This window comes from Anastrepha obliqua, chromosome 1 (assembly GCF_027943255.1).
Source record: "Anastrepha obliqua isolate idAnaObli1 chromosome 1, idAnaObli1_1.0, whole genome shotgun sequence".
Taxonomy (NCBI): domain Eukaryota; kingdom Metazoa; phylum Arthropoda; class Insecta; order Diptera; family Tephritidae; genus Anastrepha; species Anastrepha obliqua.
The window spans coordinates 182,868,468-182,894,716 of NC_072892.1; the positions used below are offsets into that span (position 1 = coordinate 182,868,468).

Here is a 26,249-nt window from a genome sequence, read left to right on the forward strand (position 1 = left end):
AATGTACATGCATATATGATAAGATTCCTACAAAGCTTCCGACTAGATTCCTCAATTCACTTTAGATTTAATTTTTGCATATAGCATGTCATTGCATTGTATTAGACTTTAAGACTGAACGCAGACTTTATGGTCGCTTTATTTACTTGTTACAGCCATTATTCACCGTTATCTAAAAACTTATGTGAGGAATCTTGAAATTTATTTTTGTTTGAAACTTAAACATATAATAAACATATATATATACAAATTTATAAAAATTATAAAATCACGTTGTGTGTTTCATTCACTAAAAAGTTATTGTAGGGTGAACGCAGACTTTGTGGGGCATGTGTATATACATACATCAATAATTGGCTCTTACACCCTTTTTGGGCATTTGACGATGAACACGACCTGCATGGTGAAGATCAAGAAAACACGGTTTATTCAAGCATTTTTTAAGCTCTTTCAAACTTTATTTTCCTAAGAAATAATCTTTTTTTTTTTATTAAATAATATTAATTTAATGGCTCGAAGGTGGACGGAAGAGTTGGTGGGGAAGTATTCGGCGATGACCTCCCCATCAATCTCAAATTTAGGCTTCCGGGCAACTGTACGAGTAGTGTTTTACAAGCGGAGGTGGCCGCAATTAAGAAAGCTTCGGATTAGTCTACTCCTGGAAAGATGGGCCTTGCTTCAACTCAGCGAGCGCCGAGCTAATGCGCAAACTTGTAAAGTCGCGAGATCCTTCTGGGCAACTTCTAAGGCTAACAAAGCCGCAGCTCTCGAATTTGGTAGGTATCCTTACCGGACATGGTAAGTTAGGTTCTTTTTCTATTTGAAGATTTTTTCATATTTTTATATACAAATCTACTATATAATTATACATATCAAAGCAAAAAGCGTTTAACCACCATTACAATAGCATCAATTTTTTAAAAATCGGTCAAAAATAAGGTTTTTCGAATATATAAAGATCTGATAATAGCACCTGCAATATAATTTCGCCCAAGAAAAGTTGCATATTACTAATTTTTTAGTTATTTGCATACATTAATTTAAGATAATTTTTCACTAAAGCCACTATTTCGATATTCGAGGGCCCATATCTCGAAATTGGATGCTAACTACGAAAATCGAAGAAATTAGTTATTTACTTATAACTCGATTAAATAGTTTGGTCCAATGTACAAAAAACGTTGATTTTGCCGCATAATGTTATAATTTATAGAATACAACTATTACAACTATTCGAATTCTTTGTGAAAAGGCACTGCTTGTTTGGTTCTGGCTCGTCTGTAAGAATCGAAGTTCGGTCATTTTCTAGTTATGATCGTGACGTTACTATGGCTAAGGCTAGAAAGAAAGCAGCTACTGCACGCTTAAAATTGAAAAGCTCCACAGCAAGAGTTTTCACAAGGGCATCCCTACAAGCTCTTTATGCCAAGAGATGGAGAATAAAAGCCTGCAATCGAAACCCCTCAAAATTGGGGTGTGAGTCTTCTTATATGCTACTTCTCAACCTAACCTGACTGAAGTTAAGTTTTTGAATAAGATCAACAAAACAGTTCGATGGCGGACCTTCCTCAATCATGGTCAGATATACATAAAGAGTATAATAGAAGTGGTTTAATGCTCGAACCTGAATATGAATACATTTTATTCTAAACTTTTTGTATTTTATTCGCAAAGCAAAATAAGTAAGAATTGACGTCGATTTTCATGAAAAGCTCAAACTGTAAATGCATGGCGTACGGCGCCCCATAACCTCTCTCTTCGCTCAATTAAACGAAAAAACAATGCAATTCGCACGCTCTGTTGCCCAACTTTGTGATTTAAAGTGGCAAGCGAAATCGCCTATCGTATACATACATACATATGCATATAATGGTTGGTTGTAATTATTTTTTGGCGCATCTGCATTGTACTTTTGACCTGAGTTGCCCCTATCGAAACGAACTTTAACTTCAATTTCTATCACTCGCCACAAAGTTTCGGTTAAAAGAGCACAAAAACATTTGTAATAGAAATCCAACAAAAAAAAAGGAATTAGACCATTAGGAGTCAGCACACAGCAGGCAGCAGAACAGAGTTCCAGCGAAGCAGCGTAAACCTTGAGGTGCATGTGCGAACTGTGGTTTCTTACATTGTGTGCTATAAGACTTGCAGTTGTTTATATGTGAATATACAAATGTACAGCTGCGTGCTTTGTAACAGCAGCGCTTACCCCATGTTTCTTAATGTGTTGGGTTTTGCGAAATAAGTATTTTTTTTACATACTTTTTTTTATCACAACCTAAAAACCGATTTCTGTATGTAAAATAATTGGTTTAGGAGATATTTTTTTTTTCAAAATGTTATGTTTGCAAATAATAAAATTTTATTAAATATATTTAAGAAGGTACATAATATTATGGAGCAAGGGAATATCAGTATTTCGGTTTATTTCATTTATCTATCATTTATTTTATTTAGAGACAATTACTGCAAAAATAAATATGAATTCATGCGACGTTAATATTTTGTTGCAATATCCTTATTTTTTGACTGCAACTCATCTTTCGTTCATGGCCACTAGGCGGCGGACATCAGGTATGTTGTGTCACCCTCTCTTGTGTTTCCTCCCTCAAATTTTTCATATGGTATTTACTGATTTTTTTCCAAATCGCTTATTTAACATCAATTCATAAGTTCTCAATAGGAAAGAGATCTGGCGATTCTTCGAAATCTATTTCTTTATATGTGTTTTGAATCGTTGTTTTGTTGCAGGATCCATTTTAGTGGCATTTAAGATTTTCATATTCAGATTTTGATACACAACCTTTTAAATCAGTCGTATCGAACCATCTTTTGTATAGTATCAAGCATGTCCATGCCACAAAAGCTAGAGGATCTGTCATGTTGAATCATGGTTTGGCTAGTCACAAGAGATGCCGATAAAATTTTTGGGCGGCCCCGGGTTCCAGATGAGGTTTGGTGTTTAAGTGCATAAGATATCATTTTTGCAGAGCAACCCAGTAAATTTTGCACTTCTATACAAGATTTACCTTCACTTATTACTTTATTAAATTATACTTCTCCGTGCTACAAGTTTTCAGCGACCCACTTCAAAAAAAAAAAAATAATTGTGAAAGACGTCTGCATAACAAAATCATGCGGAGCATAGTACGGGCCTCTTACTATGCCTATATAAGGAATAGCGTCTTCATCGTGATCTTGACATATCAACTGTGACTGAAGTAACGAAGTAGTTTGCCATAGCTCACAAACAGCGAAAAAAATCATATCCACGATGCAGCATCCAATTTACTTCGGCTGATTTCTTCTCAAAGACGGCAGCAGACCTTGTGGAGGGCGAGTGGCGATTACATATTTGTAAAATGCTTTTCAAAACAAGTTTAATTATCAAATGAAGAGGTGCAATTTCCCAACGCTTCTAAAACATGAATAAGAATAAAAAAACTTGCTTTTGAAAACCGTATGTATCAAATTTTGAACACTACTTTTGCAAACCGCTTATATATAATTTACATAGATTTTATCGTCGTTGCTAGGTGGATCATAGCACCTCGTTCTTAGGTAGAACATTCACGCCAAACTATGGAATTTCGCTGTGAACAGCAGGTGAAGAAAACCACTTTTTTACATTGGGCCTTCACATTAGATATATTAAAACTTTGTATTTTTAAAACTTCCGCATAAATTGTCCCAGTATGTGAAAGGAAAAAAAAAATTTTCTAGGTATAAACATTCAAATTGAAATGGGCTCAGAATTGGGATTAACTTTCCTCTCGACGAATGCATCAATAGTACGCAGTGGCACAACCTTTGCATGCAATTAAAGGCTAAACACATCAGAGAACATAGCGAAAAGGCATTTGCAAGTGCATCACGCAGACCAAACAAAGGGTTGAACCTACATAAAAGAAGGGATGCGGATTGAAGATATATCAATGATTTTCAAAGAACTATTGGAATTTAACATAGGATGGCCACATTATGTAAAATGTCAATAAATTCGGAAACGTGCCAAAAATTTGCAGTCTCTGCAATCTGAACGAATAAGAAAATGTGAAGATGTCCTGTGCCCGCTGAGTTTAGAAATATTTATATTATTTAGAAAAATCAGAATTAACAGAAAAGAAATCATAAGCGCTTTAATTGATTAATTAATTGGAGACAAAATGTACGTGTTTTGTATTCAGCTTATAAAGGGTTTTCCAATAACAGGTGTTAGGCGTTAAACACTAGAGATGATTAACGATATTTAATGGCCGCAATTGGATAGTATTGATCTGGACAACATTTATTTGCAACAAGACGGCGCTACTTGTCACACAAGCAACGAAACCATTGATCTTTTACCGGAAAAGTTTTCGGACCGTGTTATCTCTCGAAGAGGTGATCACAATTGGCCACCGAGATCTTGTGATTTAACACCTTGTGACTTTTTTCTTTGGGGCCACGTCAAAGAGAAGGCCTACGCCAACAGCCCAGGATCGATTCAAGATCTCAAAGATGGAATACGTGAGGCTATCGAAGACATAGGACAGCCACTTTGCAATTCGGTTATAGAAAATTTCATGAAAAGGATATTTTCCTGTAAGCGTGGTCGTGGTGGTCATTTGCCTTATGTTATTTTCCACTATTAACGGCATACCTTCATCTTTATAATGAAATAAACATCCGCTCATTTATATTAAAAAATATCATTTTTCTTTGAATATCAAAATAACACTTCTTATTGGAAAACCCTATACTACTATTAATGTTAATAAACGCATTATCATACAGAAATTTTGTTTTCTTTAAAATTAATTGTAGATAAACTGCTCTTCAGGGAACTGCTACTATTTTACTCACAACCGTAAGCACTGTGTAGGTAAGTCTATTTTAAAATGAGTATTAGGACGCTCCATTATCCGAGTTTTTAAATTTAAAATAATTAATTATTATATTAATTATATTATATTAATTATTCGTAATAATAAACATAATACAGATTTTTTATAAACAGTGTAAAAGGAAGTGCCAAAGTTCCAAGTCTAGTCAAAATTTTTATAGCTCGCGGAAAAGTATATGGCGATTTCGTTTCTCTCAAAAAATGTTACCTTCTCATTGCCCTCTACATTTTTGACGCTCGATTCTAAAGTATTATAAGTGTAATCTGGTGATGAAATTCTGACAGCTAAAATATCATACGCTATGTGCCAGAAACTTAGATTATGTTTAGGCCTTTACAAAGTGGGTCTCTTGGGTCAAAAGTTGAGAAATATTGAAAATGAAATAATTAGCAGAAATGGTGATGTCAATTGACCGCCTGATAAATGTAAACCAACCATTCCATCAACATTTCCATTGATGAGATAAGAGCCGAAACTGGCGAGGGCATACTGAAAAATTGGGTTGAATGTAAAACCAGGCGTGAAAGTCCTTGGAATGATATTGCTTTCTATGTTTAAGGGCAAGATTTACGCCTGTCAATAAAAAAAGAAATAATAATTTAAAAGTATTCATGCATATTTTATCTTTAGCCTAATTATATTAAACATTCCCGGTACTTTCTGATCATAGTTGCGCTGCTATTATTCTGAACACAGGAGTAGGTCGATTTGAATTTTTTTGTATTTATTCTTCCAAGTTCTATATTTTACGAGAAATCTGTCCGACTAGAAAAAGTTTTTAAAAAAGACGATTTCTGACACTGGTTCTTTCGCCAATATTTTGCATCAAAATTATAAGATTTCCGCATTGGGAGGCTAAAGAAATCAATACGGAAGTAGTCAGCGATCAGTTGAAGAAATAAGCGGTCCGAAAACAAAAGATATTAACACATAAGATGGAAAGATAGAAGATATTTTAGGGCAGTTTAGCTGGCTGTGATGTCATGTGATGTCGGGGTCTGCTAGCTCGCGCCACGTCGACCTTTTCCAAGTAATCTTTGGCTAACCGCAACCTCTGCTCCCCTACGGGTTCTAAATTAGCATAAACCTTTAGAAATATCCGACTATGATTTATGACTGTAAAATCAGAGCCAAATGTCGCGCCTAGATCAGAAAACTCATTAAATTCCAGACGCTAAATGGACCACCCTACAATACATACAAGCATCCTATGAAATGTTCGGCAATGTATTTTTCTCACACTAGCAAGGTTCGCCATGGTGTATTTTATATTTTATGTACTTAACTATTTTTATCGCTTTTAATGTTTTTTTGTTTTTTTCGTTTACATTTTACTTTTGTTTTGATTATTTTTTACTTCAGTCTTTTCCATTTTTTCTGTCGTAAGCATTTTTAACACTTTTTTCTGGCTGACTCAGCTAAGCTTTTAGGGCACCCAATAGAGTCATTATTTATGTATTAATGCACGAAATTGATTGCACTGAAATTGGTGTTGTGGGATATGTTAATGCAGCAGAGTTGCATGACTTACTACAACTGCATACTTTTCTACTTTTCTACATTTCCATTTACTATTCAAATTGTAACTTAAAGACCTAATTGTGAATTCGTGTATGCGAAAATTGTAGTTGATTTTCATAGCAGCCAATTTTCTTCATTTTTATATCTCAACTTTAAAAGTTGTTGGTGTTTGTTTTAACGAGATTTTCCATTTTTATATGTTGGGAAATTTTAAGGTAAAGCTTTGTGAAGAATTTTTCGCTGGAAATGCGAATGTTAGCAATTCAAAGAAATCGACCAATTATACAGTTTTAAATAGTTTGGCAGTAGTCTTGCCTGACCTGTCAAAAAATCCTATTGAAAAATGTGCCTCCAATCTGTTCACCCTTTATTTTCCCAAAAATCTATATCTGATTCTTTTGAATATTTGACATTTTTCCAGAAAGTACGTTAGATTTTCTATCTCATTCAGCACAAAACAGCTATACCGAAACCTCATTAAAAAGTCAATTAGAGGGCTGAGGTGTTCCACAATTTTATGCGGGTCACGAAGATGGAAAACTCGTGCAGTGAGTAATGGTGCGCACACTCACCGACGTAAACGCAGCATCGTGTCAGCTGTTACGATGGAACTAATGAGAGCCTCATGTAAATAAAAAATTACCACCCTTCCGCATCGTAGTATCGTAGATTTTATCATGGGATTTTGGTACATTTCGAAATCATTTAAAAAATTATAATTTTTATTAAAATAAATAATGAAAAATTGTAACTCATAACGCGGATGTGTGAAAAAGTGTGTATGCAAAAATATCAATGGCAACATTGTATCGATGCAACCAAACAGAAACACTCACAAACCGATATATTGTGTAAGTATGCAACTTAAAGAACGCAGCTGTTGTTTACGGGATAAGTTTTGCTCAATTTTGTGTTCTCTATGGGCTGCGGTAAGGGACTACGATACGTTGATCAGCGTGCGCCCCATAAGAAAGCTTAGTTCAAGCCAATGTTTACATTTGGCATAGATGCATTGCGAACACTTGCGCTTATGAGCTTATAAGGGCAGATCGATTTGTATGCAGTGTAATTTGTATACCTTCTCTGCCGCATGGGGCGAAGTAAAAATGAATTCTATGTAATTTCACCGAAAAAGTAGGCAGCAGTATTTGTTGGCTCGAGCGAATAATTTTTTCGGCTACAGTCGAATGATAGAATATATCTGGGGAAGGTCTAAGAATTGCATTCCGTACAAATCGATCCACTTACTTTCTATTCACATCTCAATTATTCAGTCACATTTTTTATTGCGTTTGTATTGCTAGTATTGAGCAGGAATGAGCAGAGTGAATGTTGCCAGAATTTTCGCTTAGAATGTATCGCTGCCAAAAGTTCCACTTTTCCGATTATTGAAGTTCTAAGAGGCCTTATGTGCATACTTACATTAGCATACAAAAAAGACATGCTTAGACACGCATATAACATTTGTTTATTTTCGATTCCTAAACTTTCATCAACTTGCTCTCAAATTTCTTTAAGTCTGTGTAACCCACATACGCATGCACTCATAACCATGTAAATGTACATATGTACATACATATATACAGGGGTATGCTTACATCAATTTACTAAAAACGCGCATTTATAATTTCACTTTTTGCGGTACGTTTAAACCAATGGAACCATTTAATTTAATTTATGGAGAGGCAAAGCTCCGAGTGAGAAGTACATTTAGACATACATACATACATGCTTACATTCATGGGAGTAGCTACATACATATGTAAGTATTGACAAACAATACCAGTTGGAGTACTTTGAGGCAGGAATGGCTGGAAGGGCGGGACGCCACCAGCGGAGCATGTGGCAAATAATGCAGTTCATTACAATCATAAACAACAAATATTAAACTGGTTACCGTGGAAGCAGGCTGGTTATGCCGGTGTAGCGCTTTCCAATACTGTTTGTACCACACAAATAATACAAATCGAAATAATCAATAAACGATAATTTTCGATAATTAGCCATCGATTCAGGCCTCAGTAATCACTGATCGCAACCTGCTAAGTTGGAAAAAATTGTAATACATACATACAATACATTGCATATACATTTACAAGTAAATATAATATGTATGCATGTGCGTATGTGTGCATAAACCGTTGTTCCAAATCTACATTCGTACGTCTATTAAAATGAAGCACTTTCAATTTCAGTACGATTGATATGCCAAATAGGTAAACAATTAAAAATATCAGCCATATAATTTTTTAATTAGCCTGTCTGAGCTCAACAGTCAAAACGACCTGTTCCGAACACATCCAATTAAAACTTGTTTTTGTTTTTTTACGTCGGCCTGCTTCTACATCACACAGGCGGTCGAATAGCCAAGCGGCTAATCAGTGCGCCTACCTGGCTGTCCAGCCTCCGCAACTGTTGGTTACTAAGCCACGCATGCGCGCTAACAAGTTCAGTCGGTAGGCTTGTTAGGCACAAAATACATATGTGCAAGTCGAGCTGGCGGCACCTTATCAGTACTAATGCGAAAGTGATTTTCTCTTTTAATTCACTTTTCATTCGAAATCATTTTCTTTAATGAAATCTTCCTTAAAAGCCTTACACACTTCCAGACACTCGATATTTGTAGCTGGAAAATTCATCAGCATCACAATTGCAACATTCGATGGGATGTCTGCTTTGTCTGTTTACTCTGAACCATAATGCACAAAAACAGTGTCTCTCCCCAAACACGTGATTTTGCAAAATGTGTTATGCATCCATTTTTTATGCACTTTTAGCTTTACACAGTGACTCAAAGTCACATTGTCTGACCAGCAAATTATATGATCTAAATGTTTTTTGTTCTCAAACGGAAAAAGCAGGTTTTTATTTGTATTTGTTTAAATCGATATTTAATGAAGGGGCTCTCAAGTTTGGTGTTTTTAGCATAGTTTTGTTTGACTGATGCCAAGTAAAAAATCTAAAATTTACTGATTTCGCTCCAGTATTGTATGAAAATATTTATTATTCACCATAAAAATAGTGGATTTGTAAAACCTGGCAATTTTGCTAAATTGGGATATTCGGCAGCTATTTGATGGCCAAGATTGTTCGATTTAACGCAATGCCAGTTATGGCTGATGCCTTCTAAAACTTTATCAAAAGAATCGACAATTGTAATCGCACACGGGGGCATTTGAAAATGTACCATTCATGAATTTATAAAATTTTGGAATGATAAATTCATAGAATTTGAATTGGTCATTCAAAAATTATGTACAATAAGCAGACAATGAATTCCCTGTCAAAATATGTAATTTAGAGAAGAAACCCGAACGGGTAAGACCCCGAATGACATTAAAATTGAATTGTTTGTAACTAAAGAACAAAAAAGCAATTGTTCTTACGTGGTATCTGGTTCTTAGGTTGGCCTGGTCATGCACGATTGTGCTATGCTGAAAATATCCAAAGTCCCAGCACCCATAGGTAGGCAACTGCTATTAAGTGAATGCAATGGAGCAATCAAGCTCCCAACTTCTCAAAGGAGAGTGTCAACTGGCGAAGCTTGGTAACGGCCCAAACCGATCAACGGTTGTATTTACGCATCATGTGGGAAAAAGTACAGGTACAGCAAATTTAACGGTATGAATTTTACAAATTAATAATCTCTACGCCACTGTGCGCCACTTGGTGTTCCACTTCATCACTTTACTACTCCTCAATGCAGCAGAGCTTCGCTGAAAGTGTGGGGCAGCAGTAGCAACGGTTGCTATTATTGAATAATTGCCTCATTCCGGTTAACAGTGTTTTTTTTTTGTTGCATACCGGCATATATGAACGTACCTACAAAACAACGAAAGCAAATGTGCAAAGAAGATGTGCAACATTCATGAAATATTGGTGCAAATAAATAATTGCAAATACAATGCGCTGATGCATGTTTACAGATATGGGATTAAACAAGTATTCGTACCCTGCAGGAATCACTTAAGCAGTGAAGATTTAGTCTACATCCACTAATTGCTTCTTGATTGGAGCAGTGACCGTCCAAACGCCTTTGAAAAGGTTCATTAAAGCGCAGCAGTCGCTCCTTCTTCGTGGTTACTGGCGACAAATCGATAATGAAAAGTGTGACAAGTAAAAAAAAAAAATTTTATCCTTGGCGTCTCATTGTATTTTTCTGGCAGGTCATGGAAAATAAGAAGTCAAATATTTTACAAAATATTCGTATCAGCATTTTTTTCATTTTATGCCTCCTCAAAGTTTACAGTTCTCATAGATTCAAGACCTTAATAGCCTAGACAGGGGATTAAATAATCGGGATTACCGGCGCACTTAATGCTGATTAAAATTTTAGTATATAGACGGTTGTGCCGCAGATTAATGAGCAGCTGATTTGCTTATTGGATATTTAGAAATAATTATTTATTTGTAAAAAATATTTAATTGCTAATTATTTCTCAAACTGCTTCGAAACAATTAATGTAATTTCGAGCGTGTTAGTGCAAACTAGCATTGCATCTAGTCTTTCTTGTTCTTAACTTAAAAAGTTTGATTATTTTTCATTCACAATATATTTTAATTATCATTTTTCAGCAATGTTTTCATCGAAAATCCCCCTAATCCGCTTAAATTATGAGAATTAAGTCTACGCATTAATTGCACTTAGTTTTTGAGATAAATTCGACTTAAGACGTTAATCCTGATTAACACCACCGTCTGTGTAGGCTATAAGATCTTTACTTCATAATCCTTTTTTTTGTTGGGAGTATTTCATAACAATTAATCCTTCTAGATTCTGTAGTTGCTGCTTCTTCAGATTCACGCAATTTACATACATACATGAATTTATATATATTATATATAAATTAAAAACTTCCAAATTTATATAAATTTTCAAATTTATGTACTGGTGTTTTCGGGTGCGTAACCAATTCTATTCCGGAAACATATTTCAAAAATTTTCTTCTCAATTGGCATTCAGCTGGATATCGATAATAACAAGCTTTAATTCAACCTTTAGGCCAAGAATGTTGAAATTTTGAGTGCCCATTGAAATAGTAATGCCATAAATGAAAATAAGATAAATAACAGCTATGAGAGTTTTTAAATGTTAATAACAATTTAATAATGCACGTCAGAAATAATTTAAATTATTTAAAACTATAGGATATGCAGTTCTATGGGATATGAAACTTATAATTTTCCAGAATTTTAGTCCCGAATCCAATAGTTGCGAATGCTTCAATAATTCATCTTTACCTTATTTTGCCGCGGAAGTTTACTTAACATTTCTGCATCTTCCTTGGTGGGCTTCTTAAAACACAAATGCATTTTTTTATGATATTGACTATTATGGTAAATTTGAACCTAAAAATTTTATACCAGAACTCCATAATTACATTGAACACTCGAAAAAATTGTCCCCATAGTGGAAAATATTACACGAAGTTCCGCCCTAAAGCAATTGTTCTTATATCAATGCCCATAGGTGTACATATAAATGGCAAGTAGATGATTTCGGAAATATAACCGATCGTGAGAGAGGGTGAGCGCATCTTCTGCGCTTCGTCAACTAATGCTTTCGTTCCCGATTGCAAGTTCTGCCACTCATAAAAACTATTTTCAATGTACTCGCTCTGTTTGCAAGCTAATTAATAAATATATGTAGATACAACTGTCGATTTTCTTTATGTGTGAGGCAAAGTGCCCACTTATCTAAGAATACATATCTACATACATAGTGCATATATACTTAAATACATTCATACATACACATGTACATATGTATGTGTTGTAATTTTTCCCCTTATTAAACGATATTACTCAATACTGGGAGCAAGGCGAACTTATTCATGGGAGGTGACTTTGCTAGAGCAACGACAACATTTCCATGAATGTGGTTTTCGGAGGGAATGTAATCAAACAAATAAGGCAAGAACAAGGAAGGAGGAAACTTTTATATTCTAGCCAGAAAATCACAAGATAATAAACAAATCAGGTGCTATAGCGAAGTCACCTTCTATGAATTCGCCTTGACAGGGTGACAAATCAAGAATGATGGAATACAAGATGCACTCATCAACTTACTGGTCCTGAGCCTTTCTGTGGACTCACGAAAAGCCACATTAATGAATTCCTCAGGAAATGGGAAGAAAGGAAATTTGCTGCACACTGGCTAAATTGTGCCGGTCAGCGTCAAGCCAACCAATTTCTTAGTCCCAACAAAGGAATATCAGACAAGCTACTCTCACTAAACAGAGTAGATCTGCGTCTTTTAACAGGATACCTCACAGGTCACTGCAGCCTGAGGTATCATTTAAATAACATTGGTATATCAGAGACCAATGTCTGCCGCTTTTGCGAAATGGATATAGAAAGCTCAGAACATGTGCTTTGTGAATGTCCTGCGCTGGGCAGACAAAGACTTCACCACCTTAGTGGTATCGTAGTATCTCCATGTAATCTTTGGAACAACAAACCCACAATAGTGCTAAAATTTATAAAAAGCCTTAAACTCTAGGGTTACAAAAATAGGTCTTGCACAATAGATCAACTCTGGTCGCAGTGCGTAATGGCCTTCTAATAATAATAATAATAAAGACGGTGTGAAAATGCGAAGAAAAATGCAAGAAGAAGAAATTACAGAAACAAAACACGAATAATTAATACCACATATTTGTGGTACGCGATTAAAGGCGATTCCGAACGGCAAATGGTTTTTATGAGGACCTTTTCCATGGTCGAAACTACATGCCTGCCGAGGAGCAACCGCTATTAAAAATAACTGTTTCTAGTACTTGATGTTTCATGTGCGACGATTCGAACCTGTTCGCTTCCGAATGATAATCGTGCACCAACCATTCGGTTATGATGGCCGAATTCTAAATTACTAATACAAATATTAAGGCTCACAAAATCCAACACTGCTTCCGAATGGCCAATTACCAGTATTGAAAAATGAAAACAAAAAATTTAAATTTTATTTTAAAAATCTATAAGAACAAACTTAAGTGGAAAGCTCCATATCTCATCGACCCACACTAGGATATGTTAGGTTATGGTGATAGTCGGTCTGTGCGACCAACTCACTTTGAGCCTGTAAGCTCGTTGTGATACCACTGTGCGACTCGAGAACCTTATTTATTTATCTTTATGAAACCATTGTGGCTCTTATGAAGCGCATGTTGGATGCAATCGGTCCCACACCGACCCAGCCTAATTTCAATACCTATTTACATATTGTACATATTGTACCTACTTTTGTGCAATAGCTTAGTATGTATAGACTTTCTATGTAGATATTAGTAAGCCATTTGCCATTGTGATTTGATGTTCATCAAACGAGTTTTTCTGATTTATATGCAAAAAATGTTTAATTTCCCTGTGTTATTCTAATAACTTAATGACGCCACCACAGATTAGCTATGTTTATTCATATAACTGGCTACTATTTCTAAGTACCCCACGGATGAATGATAGAAAACGTTTTTTCTAGTAGCGGTCGCCCTCGAAAGGCATTGGTAAATCTCTGTCATGAAAAACTCCTCAGAATAAACCATCTACCGTTTGGAGGTGGCATAAAATTCAGGGTCTCTGCATTTGTGAAAAAAAATCAAGACGCACTTCACAGACATATCTATGTATGTATATATATATCTATACTATAAAGGTGAATGTCTGAACGTTGTCCGCGCATCACTACCAAACGACAGCACCAAATGACGTAAAAAATTTTATACATTCATAATTTCACCCAATGAAGGTTATAGGCATGTTTTTATGATGGAACTCCCTTCCCACAGCCCCCAGGCCGCGCCACCACTCTCATTCGTCACTAATAATCGAATATTTGCTTAAATTTAATCTAGAAAATCTTAGTTTTTCCTATTTCCCACTATTTATAGCACACTCTAGACTTCATAATCCGCATAAGCTGTTCAACTATGACCCAAATGCAAAGTTCAAAAACGGTTTGAGATAGAAAATTAATAAAAATAATTTTGCTTCATATTTTTCTGATTGGTTGTTTTGATTTTATTCAACGAGGCATAGCAACGGATGCCGGGTATTGTAATATTATGGTTTTTTATAAAAAATTATGTTCTATGAAATTATTGTTTATAATTATTTTATATACATATCCTAAATCCCTCAAAACTACTCCTACGCGAGCGGGGTCGCGGGTTAAAGCTAGTATATACATGTTTCCAAGTACTTCATTAATGGGGTTAAGTAGGAGTTTTAAGCCCAGTATTCGGCCTTGTGACAAAACAAACCTTCAATAAGAAGATGAAGAAATATTATATTAACAAATGGATTTTGTCCTTTCACTATTCAAATTTTTTTTTATTTATTCATACCAGGAGTAAAGCGTAAAAACATTAACGTTGTAATGTTGACTAGAGGTTTGGCCTCAAGTGGAAGGGAACTCTGCCGTGAAATATCTTCTATGTCTTTTAGCCAATTTTCTACATGCTTTAATCAATCAAAACCTGGTTATACTCGTACTAATTTCTTGACAGAGCAGTATTTCTTTCGAAATAGAAAACTTCACACTAAAAACCCGATGATCACTGGCATTTGGCGCGTGCGTCTTATTCTATAGCAACGCCGTTTTCGTTATTGAATAGTTGCACCTCGTAAACCTCTTGGCCGTGCTAATAAAACCCAGGGACAACATCAATTAGCACTTTCACTCATTCGATGATTATGTGCTATACATCTTACCGATGGTTTTATTTATATGCAGCGCTAATTGGCAAATACATCCAATAAATAGTTGCGAATTTCAAAACTGAATTATGGCTGAATTAAACACGAGAGATGAAATGAAGTGAGTTGCTAATAACTTTAAGTTGTGTATGTACAAATGGTAGGTAACTGTAAAATTATACCAAAACAGTTGCGGTTTTATACCGGATTCATAAAAATAAATAAGTAAATAATTGGCTCGTGCACTTCTGTTAAGTGTCTGGCCGAGCTCCTCCTCCTATTTGTGGTGTGCATCTTGCTATGGTGTGCGGAATTGTGCAATTTATTATATTTTAAGACGATTAACGTAAGCTGGAGCGATTTCCGAAAAAAACTCGATTTTTGAGAGCACTTTGAAAACACGGAAAATAGCTCACATAAATCCTTATATTTTTCCGAGTCATTTTCGCGAAAGTCTTAAAGTAAAATTAATTTTGTATTCCCATGGAAAAGCCGAACCGACTTTTTGTATGGAGACTGACGCACCCTAATGTGCACGTATACTCATATTGAGGAAAGTACATATGTAGGTATATAAATATGTATTCTGAGAATCGCTGAAATCAGTTTAAGTTAATTCATTTATTTTTGACCCCTCTAAAATGTTATAAATCGCAATTCCATGCACGGGAATTATTCAAAACAGTTTCAAACACATTTTGCATGTTGCAAAAAATAATGACTTTTCTTTCTTGACTGTCTCTAATAAAAATAAAAAATACCTACATTTTTCTTTGAGTTTTATATTTTGCTTCATACCTCATTTTGTCTCATAAATCAATACCTCAAACAGTCTGGACCAAAGCGAAATTAAGTCGGACCAACATAATGAAGCCTAAATCGAAATTCGAAAACAAAAATCAAAATTAGCACAAAAATTTTAGTTTGGTTACTTTAAATATACAAATTTTAATGATTCAGCTGTGCAAAGTTTTTAATCTATTTCTGGAACCAATTAAGAATCTGCGTTACACTATTCAGCAAAGAAACAAATTTTAATATAAGAAAAAAATTTCCAACGAAAAAAAACATTGAGCTTTTAGAAAAAATATTTTGAGATCAAAATTATTGTTATTATTATTGACATGTTCCCATATAGTTAATTTAGGCCGGCCCCTATTTCCAGTGCGTTCTGGATTCCACTGCAAAGCTGGACGAATGATCTATTTCGTCCAGGTATTTTCAAAGCGTGCGTCTGATCCATTCGTAATTTCTGTGCTTAATTTACTTTTCAATTGGTTTTTGTTTGGTTAATTGCCACAGACGTTCAAAAATTCTTATTTTTGTTACTTTGTTAGACCACACTCGAGGAAGCCTGGCAAAATACTCGTCGCTTTGGATACTTTTCGCTGAATATCAGACGCTGTACTCCCTCTGGGGGAGCAGTCACTTGTCACATTTGACAACTTTTCTTGCAGTTCGAAGGTAAGGTATTACTAACAAAAATCACCTAGTTTTTGAGGCATCTTCCAGTTGATGCCACAAGCTTCCAAAACTACATCCAAAGCTGTTAGGAAAAGTAAGGGGGAGAGTGCGCAACTCTGCTTGGCGTCAGATACTGTTGAACAGGACTCGCTTAACTGCCCATCGTGCATAACTCGGACTGAGACATAACAGCAGACTAAAAGATACCCCATTCATGCAAACCGGATTAGAAAATTTCTTTCTACCTCTTTCCAGGGACTTTTTTGATTTTTACCACCTCTATAAATTCTGTGAAAAAATTTCAAAACTTTTTTAAATACATTTTAGTCAGTTGGAGCAAGAATTTTGCCCATGTGTAAAATCAGAGCGAAATCGAAGACCTTGTTACGTTTGAGTTGGACTGGCCGCATATATCAATAATAAAAATATAATACTTGAGAAAAATTAAAATTATTAAAAAAAATGAATACATTGATTTTAATAAAAATGTGTTAATTATGAATATGTAATTAATAATGATAGTAATATAACGAATGTATGTAATAAATGTAAATTTTTCTCTTTTTCTCATTTCATTCAATGCTACTTTTTCTGATTAGATTTCAATTCAAGAGAGCCAGATCTTAGAAGAGAGTAAAATTAAATAAAAGAGAAATTTCATTTTAGAATCTAATAAATAGAGCGCCGCTTCATGTCTACGTGACTTTCCCTTCCTTCTGTTTTTCACATAGGCTTTTGATTAAACAAACATGAAACGCTAATAAATAAAAAATAGTGTGCCAAGCTCCAGCCGGCATCCGGACACAAGATGCTTGCGAGATTTTCGGTTAATGATAGTATTATCGCTCCAACGCCAGTGCTGTGGATGGAGCATGCTGAGCAATCTGCCACTAACATTAAATGCCGCATATACATATTTATGTACACATGTATGTCTGTAAGTATGAGTATTAACGTACATATGTATATGGGTGTCTATGCATACACCCTGCAGGGAAGCCTAACCTAATGGGAAGCATTTGCTTTTCCCCAACTAGCCTTTTTATGATTTTCCAAATGAATGACATACTTTTATTTTGATTTGACTAAGTTATTTTTGATTGTTTCGATTGTTTTTTTTTTAATGTCTGCAAATCCACTGTTTAGTTATATGTAGATATGTATGCACATGGGAACAGTTCAAACTAAGGCGAAACTATTTACAATACCAGAAACGAAATTTATTCTTCCTGTACACTCTCACTATAAAATCAACCAATTGATGGAAACCAAACTGAAAAAAATTTAATTTCTGTGGTCTATGTGATATATGTACATACATACATACAGATGTGTGCTGTATATAATGCTAGCTAGGGTCGAGTGTCTTGACTTGTGAGATTAACATAAATATTTTAGAAAATATATTTATATTTTTTTATACATGTGGGCTGACTATACACTTTTACATATACATACATATTAGAATTTACTATACGATAGGTATCCCCCACTGCAAGTAATATACCTATGTATAAGTATGTACGCAGAAATGAAAAAACCCACTTTAAGCCTAGTAATAACTTCACAGCCGGGAAATTTCTCGAGCAGCATTGATTTTCAAATCAGAAGAAGCGTCAAATTTATGAGCCCCAGAAGCAATCGCCAAGATTTGTTAGGAAAAGTGTTTCTAAATTGACACGAAAATATATAAAGAAGATTTACTTACACTCTTTGCGAAGACTCTCCGCTTAAAAATGTCATATCTTTGAAGAATTCGTACTCAGGCATTTACAGCCCAAGCGAACTGTCAGTTTTCGCCCAATTTTAAATGACTTGTGGGGCATTTTAAATACTCGTATGTGTGAAAAAATGTTGCCGGCATGTTGCGCGGTGTTATCATGGCGTGAACTGAGTACTATACTACTTATCCGTGAGATACATACGAAATTTCACGCATAATTCACGGCAATGCAATTTGTATGGATTTTCACAGTCATTAGTCATTTCAAGTGAAACGTGAGCTTAGTACTTTGTTTTAGTTATTTTTTTAAAACTGAATTTGAGTACAACAATGCACGAGAACATGTTTATATAGTTGTTGTAGCAGTTCACCAAGTCGTGCAACCATCGATCTAAGTCATCGATCATCATCGTAAATCTTATTAATGATAGGCCTACGAAATATGCGGTATCGTGGAGTGGGTCCAGAGCGAAAGGGTGTTGGATGAGTAGGTTTCAGGGGCACGCCAATAGGGGGTTAAGGTTGTGCCGGGTACCTTTACGTGCCGGACTCGAGGTTTGAAGTTCAGGGCATTAAGCAGGGTTAGTTTACTGTGGTGGCAGTCCTTGGTCAGAAAACCTCGAGTCATTCTACTGTGTAGAATTGGCTACCATGAAAGTACGGGTAATAAAAACTTCATTAGAAAGAGCAATCAGTTTTTTATTCTTATTTTTGACTATGTTTTCCCTCTGTTGTTGTTGTTGTAGCAGCATAAACATTCTCCATACTTACATACGGGGAATGCTGCTGGAGTGACAGTCCTTGGCCGGATATAAATCCGGGTCGTTTCGATAACGTAGAACCGACTGCCGTGGAAATGTTTTCCCACTCTCAATCTTTTGTTTCGTTTTTGAAAGCCATTATACTTATATGTTGTGATAAAAAAATACATGCATTACATATATACTTATATATATTGTACATACATATAATTGGCACTTCCATCCTTTACTCGGTGTTTGGCCGAGCTCCTCCTCTAATTCATTGTGTGCGTCTTTTTTTCCACAAATGGAGGGACCTTCTATTTCAGTCGTCTCCGGATGGCAGATGGTTTTATGAGGAGTTTTTTCATGGCAGAAATACATACATTTGGAAATTTTTCTATTACCCGCCGAGGGGCGACCGCTAGTAGAAAGAAACTTTTTCTCTTTCTTTTCTTTTTTCTGGTAGTCAAGCATCAACCCATTCGGCTACAGAGAAGACTTCAGCAAGATTTCAGATATATGTTTTTATTTATGTACATATATCATATTCTCGCAAAACTCCATATCTAAGAGAGATCCCCACCTCCCTAATAAAATTTTAAAACCATTATTTATAAAAACAAAATAACTAATGTATTGGCTTCTGTGAAGACATGATTTTCGACATAGATGAATATTGTTCGTTACTATTGTTAAGATAAGCGTCTTAAAAAATGTTTTCACAGCGCCCTGCTATAGTCAATGCGAGCTTATAATATATTTAACAGATCAACTAAGGTAAAAGACATGGACACACATAGGTATAGATGCATAGTACATATATACATATATATGTATGCCCCCTTAATCACTCTAAAGCATCCAACCCTTGGGGTGGACAGAGCGACATTTGATGCTGAAACATGCCTCCATATCTGCCCTGTGTGTGGCACAGAAAAACCATAGTGAGTATATAAATCATATGCCCAGATTATAGACATGTATGGGCATGCATGTTTTGTATAGCCAGTGCACTGATGTTCTCCTTAGTTCGCTAGCTATCGTCATGTCTCGTTGTCAACGAGTAAAAATTAAACACAATTATTCTCATCCCATAAAATTATTAATATACCACATTTGTATGTATAGATGTATGTGCGTCTATACATTTTATGATTCGTATGATTTCATGAGTTTTGGAATATTCGAGTTCTACAAGCAGAAGCAAAGTCATGTCCCAGCAAAGATCTTAAAGGCCGAATAAACAAGTGGAGCAACGTTGAGAAGTGGCGTAATCGAAGAATGCGTCTGATTTTGAATTGCAAAGAGCCGGTTTTTGGTTTGGTGACTCGGGTGATTAGCTTATCACTTCATAAATAATTCATACTAGGGAGGGAATGTAACATAAGCCTATTTAATTATTAATGTTTTACCTATTTTTTAATTAATATTTTTTAATCAATATCAATTTTTTTGCATGGGAGCTAAGATCTTTATTTTCATGCAATCCTTTACATGTATGTTTGTAAGTATGTATGCACATATTTACATACTTATGTATGATAATTTCCGTGCACTTCGATACAAGAAGAAGATAATGCATTCACTAAACAAATGAGCAAATATTTGCTACCGCCTTTCCCCTTCTTTTGTTTCTACTTTTGATGATGCAATGATGTACGGAATGCATTTAAAACTCGTATGTTGCATGTCTATACAGTCGACTCTTCCTTATTATAATTTATTTTCTGGTATTTTAGTTGGAGTTATTCGGTGCTTTCAGTTAAGAAGAGATGCGATTACGAGTTACGAGTTACGGTCACTTTTCATAACCGAAAAATTTGTCTGAAGTGATTTTACCATTTCAATTGCAATTCGAATTATTAACAATTATTTAAATGAACTAAATATATAGAAAGTTTTAAAGAAATATGTTGAAACTGGATTTTTTCCAGTAAAGTGGAACTTACAGTTAAACGAATTGCAATTAGAACCAGTCGTATATGGACTTAGTTTTGTAATAAGCGAGTCCGAGATGCTTAGTCGATTGTTCAAGCATCTCGATGTCACTCGCGTTGGCAACAACAATTTTTATAAAGATATAGACTATAAATAAAATAATGTTAAAATCAGTGGAAAAAGCATCTCGATGGTAGAGTCAGGCATCTTAATGCACTGACACATGTTATTTACGGGTATATCCCCATATCAAGAATGAGTGCATTTACGTTAATTGAAGTTGGTCGCTGGAGGGAAAAAATTTTGGTCATGCCAGTCTATTATTGCGACAAACTCAGTTCACCTCGGGGAGGACTGATTATATCGTCCCAACGGTGGCATTCAAAAGGAATTTCGCCACTTTCTTTCCATCTCGGAAGGAATGGAGTAAAAGACTTTTACTACGTTTCCACGACAGTCGGTTATAAGTTACCGAAACGACCCGGATTTATATCCGGCCAAGGACTGTTACTCCAGCAGCATTCCCCGTATGTATGTATGGGGAATGTTATGCTGCTACAACAACAACAACAACAACAAGACTTTCACTAAACAACTTCGGCACTACAGTCCACACAGATGGTTAAAAAAGGATTATGGTGTTGGAGCTGGTATATATTCTCAGAGACTTATAATTGAAAAATTTGTACGCCTTTCCAATACTTGCTGTGTCTTCCATTCTTAAATACTGGCAATGCACAGTGGTTCCGCCATAGGACATTGGATGAAAATAGTCATGTTAAAATTATGCAGCAATATTTAGCTAAATGTTAGTTCATTAGTCATAGTAACTTAGAGTACAAAAGAAATTTCAACTGCACAAACAATTCACTTATAATTGTGCCTCCAAAGTAAGAGAATTTGAAAAGTGATAGTTAGCGTGGTCTCCGCTCCGTACTTACGCAGTTCCGGGAAGTGTTATTTTTCTAAGCATTACTGTGTTTATGACCTGTTGTACAATGGAAATTAAAGTTGAAGATATGTACGACATGTTAAATGTTTTGTTATCTTTTTTAATTCTTATTTAATAGGTTTTCAGACCGTACGAAATACGTACTTTAAAATTTGCCGTTTATTTTTTTTATAAGAAGTTTGTAAAGTTTTAACTACGTTCGCACGAATCTGCACAAATGAAACATACATTAAAATATTCTTACGTATGTCCTCTTTAAGGAAACATAATTTCCAGCTGCGATGACCTGCGATTGCGCTTGATATAGGGTCTAATCTGTACCTATGTGACTCATCTACGAGTAAATGTTATAGGTATTTATGGTGCGACACCTAAAGAAATGAATGACTTAGAAAAGTGTAGAAACAAACAAGTAAACTCCAGTAGATTTGAATTCGGTTTATCACCCCTGCATTCTTGGATTAGATTTTTTGAATACTTTATTCATGTTTCTTATAGAATCGAATTTAAAAGGTGGCAAGCACGTTCATCTGAGGAAAAAGCACTTTAAGCTAAGAGAAAAGAATTTGTTCAGAGGGAGTTTAGAGAACAATTAGGCTTGATAGTTGACAAACCGCGAATTAGAGGAAGTGGCACCTCTAATGATGGAAATACAGCACGAAAATTTTTCCTTCATTCAACTATATCATCCGAAATCACAGGAATAGACAAACACGTTATAGACAGATGTAGTTATTTCCTACAATGTCTTTCATCTGGTTTTAAAATTAATTCGAATAAATTCAAAATATACGCACTAGACACTGCTAAAATTCTAGTTAGTAAATATTCATGGTATAATTTCCCTGCATCAGTTCATAAGTGCTCATTCATGGGTCGGAGGTGATCGATCATAGTTTATTATCAATTGGAGAATTATCAGAGGCGGCAGCTGAATCATGTAATAAATTAGTGAAACAATTCAGACGTGACAATACCAGAAAGCACTCAAGAACTGTAACTAACACGGATCTTTTGCACAGGCTTCTTCTTAATTCCGATCCATTTATATCTAGTCTACGAAAATTACCATGTAAAAAGAAATCTATGATGTCAAGAGAAGTGTTAGATTTATTGAGTTAAAAGTTTTGTATTTCTAAGTATATTTACTTTTTGTGAAGTGAATATTTTATTGTTTTCATACATAAGAATAAGTTAACAGGCATCAAAGTATACTTTATGCTCATCCTTTCGGAATTTAATGTTTTTTTTCTATTATTGTTTATAATTTATGCAAAACTTCAAACGAAACAAAAAAATTTTATATAAAAAATGTGTGTACCTAATTTTCCTTTGACTTTCTATATTAATTATATATTACTTTTTATATGTCTTAATGTTTTTTAACAAATAAAAACATTTCTCAACTTAAAAATGTACTAAAAAGTCATTTATCACGCCAAAAGTTCTTATGACCGCTCTTCCTACGCGGCGGGACCACTGTGCAATGGTGGAAGCTTATAGGCTACTAAATGAAGACTTCTCTTTTAAGTGCTACATATATCTCTATTCTTTCGGATATCCAATGTGCAATCCAGGCACTGGATTCAGTTACAATAACAGATGGAAAAAAAATTCAGTGTAAACCATAAATTAGTTAGCAGAATTATGGCCCCACTAGAACCACAAACAAACGTCAATACTGACAAATATGAAACGAAGGGATGCTTGCAGATTCACGGCGGTAATAACTGGCTTCTGGTATATCGGGAAACAAGCAGCCAAAATGGAGGAGAGTGTTTGACCACTTCGCTGTTTATGAGTCAACCACAGTGATTCCGCACACAGGGAAGAGAGCCTCAATTTCGGGTTTTATAATGTATATCGTACTCGTTTTTTCACCACTTTTTATTATTCTTCTTGTCAGGTGTCTGGAACAACTAACTTTTCGCTAAATTACACTTTGTTAACAATAAATTATTTAAAGACTATAAGCGCCCAGAGGATGTGGTTTTCATCTTTTCGATCTTTTTTATGCGTGCGCTAATTATTCCCAAATATAATTTAATATAATCAAAATTATTTTTTTAATTATTTCTTTTTTATTATTTTTCATTGTAAACGGTTGCTAAATTGTGAAAAATACAAATATTGGTAAGTTGTCACTAAATAAATTCTAAAAAAAAAATATCTAATTAATAATCATTATTTAAAAAGGTGTAATTTCAAATATTTAAGGCTTGGAAAAAAAGTTGCAATTTTAAAATATGCAAACAATATTACGGTGTTATGAAATTTTAAGTTCTTATTAGCTAAGATTTTGCTCAGGTAGAACTTGTAAGTTCTGTTTATACAAAATACCATAGGCATATCCAGAAGATGTAATGATAAGAGAAGAGCTCAACACACCTTTCGATCCATATAAAGGGTGGTTAAATTTCAAGGGCCGATATTGACACACCTAAACGTCAAGTTTTTTCTGAATTTCATTTGACATTTTTTAATTTCTGTGGGTTACTAATTTGTACCATGGAAAGATACACAATCGAGCAACGCGTTAAAGTTATTCAGGCTTATTATGAAAACGGGCGTTCAAATCAATTTAACCACCCTTTATACTTATAATGCTTACGCAGCTTACGCATTACATGCTTATTCGACGCACAAACATATACACACCAAAATAAATTCACGGCTAACCAAAACAATTCTGAAAGACTCTTTTTGAGCCTCAAATCTTCATACATATGCCTTCTCCTCGTAAATGAGCTCTTTTTGATGCCTTAAATGAGCAATTTTTCATTATTCCCGCACAATGAAAAATCTATAAAAAAAACTACTTCAAAAATACTCCAAATTTAATAAGTGCAGTCCGTTTTATGACTCGTTTTCAGTAAATTTCGGAGCACTTTGGGAGTCATATTTGCACCTTTCTAAAATTTTTGGCAGTCATATTTCTGCATTTTTTTGGTTTTGTTTATTGTTTCGTTACATTGTTTATTGTAGTCCTTTGGATGACTTTGAGCATTTTTTATTTTATTTAATGTTTTTTTAATATTGGTTGGTTTTGCTTGCAATGTATTATAAATAAAAAGTATTGTATAAACACATCTGATTAATCCGGCTTTAGCAAGACTGCCAACCCATTAGAAACTGCATCCCCCCCTACTTATACGGTATAGTGCCGAGACACTCTTATCAAATTCCATTTTTTTGCCTTAATCGTTAGCTTACAGACATATGTATGTATATACGTCAACGGCCCTTCTCTAGACTCAAAATTAATTCAAGACGCACGCGAATAACTTTGGTTGGCATGCAAAAGTTTACCTTCAATTGAAACGCCGTCGATCGGAGAATTACTGTTAATTCTACTATTAGGCTGACGTCCAACACACTGAATATATCTACATATATTTCACTCCATCAGCAGTAGGGAAATAAAATAGGAATAAAAAACGCGCAGCACAATTATGTGTAGTTGCTGGAGCACCACAAAAGTAACAAAAATCAAAACACTACGAAGCGAATTCCCACAAACAAATCGATATGCACTTGACTCTGGTTGGTTTGTCTCGTTGAGTTGTTGCTTTTGTTGGTACCTATTTTGTTTTTGTATTCACAATGTACCGGATAAATTCTATTTACATACAATTTTTTCGTACCTACAAATACTTTTTGGTTGCTTTCTTCCACTTTCGTTGCGTTCTCTTTCTCCCTATCGTGCCTTTTGAATTCTTGTTCGCAGCTCTGCTTGCGCACTCTTTAACCGCTTATTATTCCTTTTTGTTTTTATATATATCTTTGGTTTAGATATCGTCTCCTTGCACATGCGCTGCACTTGGCTACGATTGAATGAATGATGAAAGCACAATTAATACACCAGCACTGTATTTGCTTTTGATTTCAAGAAACCCTCTCGCTCATCGGGCACACATTCACTAGTTCACAAATTGCTGTTAAATTGTATTGTCGTATCCGTGGCAATTCACCCTTCAACTGTGATTTAACTTCTAACTTTTGTTTCGCACCGCATCCATGCAACTATTTAATTTCCCGTCCTTTGTTTCCTCACTTATTGGAATCAGCCCGCGCATAAATATGATAAACACACTTTAACTTCTTTCCACTTGGACTGTGTGCCGCTTAGTGCAGGCTTTTATTTAAGTTGCAGAGATTTACTGAAAACATTTAGTGTGTGGTGAATTTCAAAAACACAATTCTCTCAATTGAGCTGGCAAGCTCTTCATATTTGCTCTTGTCTAAGTGAATGTTTGTGTGCTTGTGCGAATTGAAGAGAGTTTTAACATTAACACAGAAAATATAAGAATATGTTAAAATGGTTTTGT

At 34.9% G+C, this 26,249-nt stretch overlaps 1 protein-coding gene across 2 annotated transcripts in view; it reads right to left on the bottom strand.

The window, feature by feature from the left end:
* The window catches only part of LOC129243474 (prolyl 4-hydroxylase subunit alpha-1), a 76,868-nt gene extending 50,831 nt beyond the window's left edge, over positions 1-26,037 (bottom strand). The window contains exon 1 of one of the 2 annotated variants that reach the window (XM_054880520.1): positions 25,566-26,037. The gene's annotated coding sequence lies outside the window, so the exon portion shown is untranslated. Of the gene's footprint in view, positions 1-25,230; positions 25,509-25,565 lie in introns of those variants that run through there. The other variant, XM_054880530.1, reaches the window with a different exon arrangement.
* Between the last annotated feature and the right edge of the window lie 212 nt (positions 26,038-26,249).